The sequence below is a fragment of the Polypterus senegalus genome, chromosome 14 (genome assembly GCF_016835505.1).
Source record: "Polypterus senegalus isolate Bchr_013 chromosome 14, ASM1683550v1, whole genome shotgun sequence".
Lineage (NCBI taxonomy): Eukaryota > Metazoa > Chordata > Cladistia > Polypteriformes > Polypteridae > Polypterus > Polypterus senegalus.
Window position 1 is genome coordinate 52254264 of NC_053167.1, and position 6000 is coordinate 52260263.

Genomic DNA, 6000 nt, shown 5'->3' on the forward strand with positions numbered 1-6000 from the left:
CACTAATTTTGATGCCAGAGAATGGCAACGTGTAGCATTTTGCAAGAATTTCACTGTACACGTGACAATAATGACGCCTGTAAGAGATATCAGAGCTAATCTCACTCAGCTAGTTTGGCCAACCTGGAAAGCCACTGCAGTATTTGTTTAATTACTTATGTATTTTTTGCACTGTGGTCTTTGATTTGTAAGTCTGCATGTACTGTACACCAGGTAAGCTTTGCAATAATATTAAAGTTAGTGTGATTGTGAACACTAGGTGCGAAGACATTTAAAGTAACTATTAGATGATTCGAACGGCAGAAAGTCACTCAGAAAGCTGAATAAAACATGTGTTACCTAAATAAATAAATAATTAAAGTGGTAAGAGGACTGAGAGACAGCTACATGCAATACTGGACTAAATAGAGGTGGATTTTATGCAGTGTTGCATAATTTATATTTCTCAAAAAGTCCCAGGAATATCAAATATCAACAAAGAACAGAATAGACAACCTGTAACTGCAAGTTTTCTCTCATGAAAAAGTTGTAAAAGTTTGTAATGACTTAAAAAATGTAATACCAAACACAGAGACCGAAAATAATTTTAACAAATGTAGTATGTCTTTATCTACGAGCAATTCAACACCAAATGTGTTAACTAGAAAATTAATTATTAAAATTGAAAAAAAATGATGAAGTGCATAAAGCTAGTCTACGCACTACAGCACTGTTTCTTAGATTCTGTCCTGAAATTGCTTTTAGATACGTTTCTTTATAAATGAGAATTAGCAGACAACTGATACCAGTGCAAATAACAACGAGTGCTCAAGAGGACCAGTTAATTCATGTCCATTCACCTCTGTGTTCTCATTAAAGGGCTGCTTTAACAACAGAAAGAAAGAAGAGGGTAAAAATCTTAAAACATAAACTGAGGAGAACTAATGAGATCCTATAAATAAAAGCGAACGTCTTGCCTAAATTCCAATGAAAAGTTAAACAAACTCAAATAGGGAATGTGACAAAATATAAATGGGAAAAACAAAATAATGGCATGAGAGATACGAATAGTCTGCCCCTGATTAATGCTGATTTTTGCAAAACATCAGAAGGCATCTACAGGGTCATGGGGGGTCTTCTGGAGCCAATCCCAGCCAACACAGGGTGCAAGGCAGTAGTTAGGATATAGCAGTTGGATAATGGATGGATGGATCAGAAGGCATTACAGGACTGAGATTGGTAACCTTAGAAAACTGCTAGCAAGAAGCTGGTGTGAAATTCTCAATAAGCATATACTCAAAAAGGTCATTCTCTGTATCTACCGCTTTGAAGTTGCAGTACATGACTCGATCACGGGCGCATATATAGATCTGATTCTTCAAAATTAGGGATGCTTAGTGTAAACATTAAGGGTCTCATTAAAACGAAAGCCAGATTTTCTTTTGCGGAAGGTCAGTGCACAGGAATGGGTGGAGACAGATGGAGGATTGGAGTGATTTTTAATTTTGCTTTAATACACTATGCCATAATGATAAAAAAAAATATTTTTCATGCAAATACCAACACGGGGCTTGAAGATTTTATTGCATCTGTGTGGTTTATGTTTTAAATCAAAGTTACCCTTTATCCAAAAGACCAGTCATACTTATTGTTCAAGAAAAAAGGTATGAGATGCTTTACACTAAGAATGTTCATTTTTTGTAAATTTTATATAACAGAAGTATAACTTGAATGAAATGAATGTGTAACGTACTGAGATTGTTTGCAAATATATGAAGGTTAATATCACATCATAAGCAGTCCGAAAAAACTCCAAATAATCTTCTGTCTTCTGATTATCTGCTGCCCTCTATGGGACATTCTTAGCATTGCCTACACAGTTGGTGAACATTCAATTGACACCTTTTTTTTTTATATGCTCAGGCTTTTGGTTTCTATGGCAACAATGAACTGCAGTTCAGCATGTCTAAAAATGGTTCAAGCACGGGTGCTAGATTATACTGTATATGAGATTATATATATGTTTTATCAGACATGCTACGTTTTAGTCAAGATGTTGAGGACAGCTACAGAGCTCTGCCAGCAGCTAAAGGTTTGAAAGAATCTGCAAAGCAGCACAGAGCTGATCAGAGGCCTCATGGATACATCTTTATCTTAATGTCTTCTGTGCTTGTAGTAATCAATATACGCTGGATGAAACCTTTTTGTGAGCATCGAATTGAACCTATATACAGGTATAACATAGCGCAGCATTCTGAAAGCCATCTTATCCAATTTGGAATTGTAAAGAGCTGAAGTCTTAAATCTCTATATAGCTAGGCACACTGTATTTGTTTCAGAATGATGAAATCAACTCTGCCGTGATAAATCCAGGAGATTTTTGATTGGTATGATGATGATAGCAATAGTGTAACATATTAAATTTTTCTGTTAAAAAAAGAAGAGTAAAATATCTACAATATCTTTACAAAACCACTTCCTGAATTAAACAGTGATGACATCTTTAAGGAAGCCTCCTACAAATCACTATAAAGTATGCAATATAATGTATCAAATGAGATGTGGCATCAGTCCAATGAGTACAGTGAAGCAATGTTTAGTATTTGATGTTGTGTGCCAAAAGCCACCAAAGGATGTATAAAATGCCTCAAAGAAAAATAGATGATAATGTGCTTGTGTGTAAATGATGGCAAAATGGAATGTTAGAAAGTGTAATTGCTCAAAGGCTGGGAACAAATTGATTTTGACATACATTCATCCTGTGCCAGACTTACATTTTGATACTTTGTGAAGTTTTTGATTTCATATACTGTATCCATATTTTACTCAGGTCAACCATATATAAGAGATGTGAACATTAAGGAAGGGAACAAAAATCAGAAATGGGCGAGGCTGGCAGCGTGTGGAAGTCATCTGCAACCCCAGAATGGTGAACATCTCTAGCAATGATGCCCTGGGTTCAGTAAGCCCTGTAGGTGTACATTGCACAGATATGGTTAAGTGTTTGTTTCATTTATTTATTTTTTTAAGTTTGCATTGTTTTGTTTTATTGGTGTCAATTTAGTTTTTTCGATTATTGACTAATTTTTGTAATGCATTTCTCTGTATAGGGTGGTCCACATCTAATTATGCAATTTTCATTACACTATAACTTATTAAGTTTATTACATAGAAAATCACCCGAAAAATCCCGGACCATCAAGAAGTGTGCGAACTGACGACATGAAGAATCATCTTTGCGCTGAGCTGGAATCGTCCCCGCATAAGTCAAAGTCATCCAGACAATCTGGATCTGTATAATTAGATCTGAACCACCCTGTACATGTGTTTTAGACTTGATTTTGTCTGTTAATATGCAGTTAATGACTTGTTTGTAATTTGGAAGGTCAAGGTAATCATTGCCTTTGGGTGTTTGTTGCTTTAGTCCTTGTGAATGGCAATCATGGCAGCCGCTAAATGTAACATACATCTTTTCATCTGATTTTATTCAACCTTCAACCCTCACCACTTGCGAAGTTGTGTTGTTCTATGACTGATGATCCAGTTCCCATTGTTATTTTCTTCTCTTTCAAGAACTACCCTTGCTAATCCCATGGAAGTGATTGCCATTTCTCATGACTAGAATCCTTCCCCAAGAGAGTAGCCTCTCCATGTTAATTTATCCGTTAGTTTTTGGCAAACACTTCTTCCAGGCCTTGCACAAATTATGAAACCTGTGCTAGGTAAGGTCCAATATGTTGTAGTGAAAACCATCGCAGGAAGGAAATTTTGTATTATTCTTTTTCTGGCGTCTCTACTAATGGTAGTCCTATAGTACAACAACAACATTTATTTATATAGCACATTTTCATACAAACAGTAGCTCAAAGTGCTTTACATAATAAAGAATAGAAAAATAAAAGACACAATAAGAAAAACAAAATAAATCAACATTAATTAACATCGAATAAGAGTAAGGTCCAATGGCCAGGGGGGACAGAAAAAACAAAAAAAAAACTCCAGAGTAGAGCACATGGGTTCTGATAATACAGCTCTAAGGATCAACGGCACTCTATCAAGCCATTACCATGATATTCAGAAGGGAATTAATATTGTGGGAGATGTGTGTAATATTCCCTCCAATAAAAATGTTATACTTTTATTTTTCTCTATTGTTATTGTTTTTTTACAATTTTCTGCAATTCCTTGACAATAAAAATCACCCAGGCCAAAGTGGTAAGAATAATCATTAGCAGTAATTTGGGCAAACTTTTTTTTTTACTTCCATTAAGTGTCTAGTCAGTCAGTCAATGAAGTAGCATTAAAACAGCCTTTCACATATACTCCAGGTTTCAGCTATGACCTTAAATTAAGAAGAAAAACTCAATATTGCCCTCAACTGCACCCTTGGGAGCAAATGTGGCGAATGGTTTGAACTGTGTTAGTGAAGAGATGGTGAAGTGCATTGGCGTGGAGTTACAGAGCTAATTAGATATTTAGAGGATACGTGTATTTGATTGGGATCACAAACAGGTCTAGTTGTTAAAGTAGGACTACAGGGAATATGCCTTATATTTTTTAAGCAGTGTCTTTGAATTTTTGTTACCTTGATGAGTGACTTGGCTATTAGTGTTGTATTTCAGATCCTTCTTAGTTCCCCAACAACACTACTTTTAACAACTGCCTGGTTTTCTTTTCACAGTAAACTTTATACAAAGTACAGTTAAGGTCTGGCTCTGCTTTATTTATAAAAAATAAAATAAGACACCTACCTGGGACTTTTATTATTTTCTTTTTCTTCACAGTTTGAAAGCAAAGAAGAAATCAAGATCACTTCATAAGTCTTTCCAGATGATATCCAATTATTTTAAAAATCCCAACCTGGGACAAGATCACCTGGGATTTCTAATGTGATGAAGCGTTTTTCATTAGTGAACAAGCCACTGAAGAAGCATGAGATCCTTGCAAAACCTTATGCGTTTCTTACTCTTTGGTAATGTATTTTAAGTTCATACAAGGGGAACTCGAAAGGTATTTTGTATTTATTTGACTGGTCACAACAGCAATGCAGGAACTAACAATATTATTATATTCAGAAATTTCTTTCTATTTTTCAACCGTAACTCAACTACATTTTTTAAATTACAGAAAAAAGTGTTTTTTGTTAAATGGTAACCTGTATATGTTTCCAAATTGGCAACCTGTCAGTAGCAAAATGACATCTCCTATAGCATCTTTGAGATTGTGCAAAATAATCTGATGAATGGTCAGTACTTTTATTATAGTGCTTCAAAATCCTAAAAGCTGGACAGCCTCGGCCATTTTCGACAATTGCAAACAGAGTAAAATACCTGCACTGAGAAGTAATTTTCCTTTTCTCATCTTTTAGCTGCAAAATAAATACAACCTACATTATAACTCTTAGGGTATTCAATATTACTGTAGATTGTAAAGCTTTTAGTTACCGGGTTCCTAAAGTATGAAATGGACTATTATGAGTTGTTACTGTTCACACCACAATAAAGTATTTCAAATGTATGCTGGTGTTACTTGTCTGACATATGGTGTTGAATTACTGGCTGCTTCATTTCTGAAAGGGGTTGGATCAAATTCAGAGACGTCTTCTCACCACAAGTGCACAATCTTATCTCTCCAAGATATTTTCTGAAGAACGTTTTCAGCTTCTCATATGTCATCATATAACAACACATAAACAAGTGCTACCAAATGATCTGGAAGTAATAGGTTCAGAAGATTTTTCTGCAGGTTGATGCCTGTTGTGAATTGGCTATGTCCATAGATTGAAAAAACAAAAGCCATTGAAGCCATCACAGAAGCTGCAGAAAAGACCTCTGGATGACTGTGGATCAGGAGCAAGCCATGGCCTAGCATGCATCTTGGACAACAAGCTAGGGCTTTATCAACCACTCACCAAGTCTCTAATTCAACTTAGTACATTTCAAATTCAAATTTTAAATTCACATTGCTTTGGAAATTACATTTTCTCTTTGGTAAAATTAGAGTTGACTATAAGTTCAAAAA

The 6000-nt window shown here is 35.2% G+C and overlaps 1 long non-coding RNA gene across 1 annotated transcript in view; it reads left to right on the top strand.

Moving 5' to 3' along the window:
- LOC120514801 overlaps positions 1-5496 on the top strand; it is a 29939-nt gene extending 24443 nt beyond the window's left edge. Inside the window, exons 2-3 of the long non-coding RNA XR_005630524.1 lie at positions 2810-2950; positions 4764-5496. This is a non-coding gene — a long non-coding RNA (uncharacterized LOC120514801). The remainder of the gene's footprint in view (positions 1-2809; positions 2951-4763) is intronic.
- Positions 5497-6000: the final 504 nt, after the last annotated feature.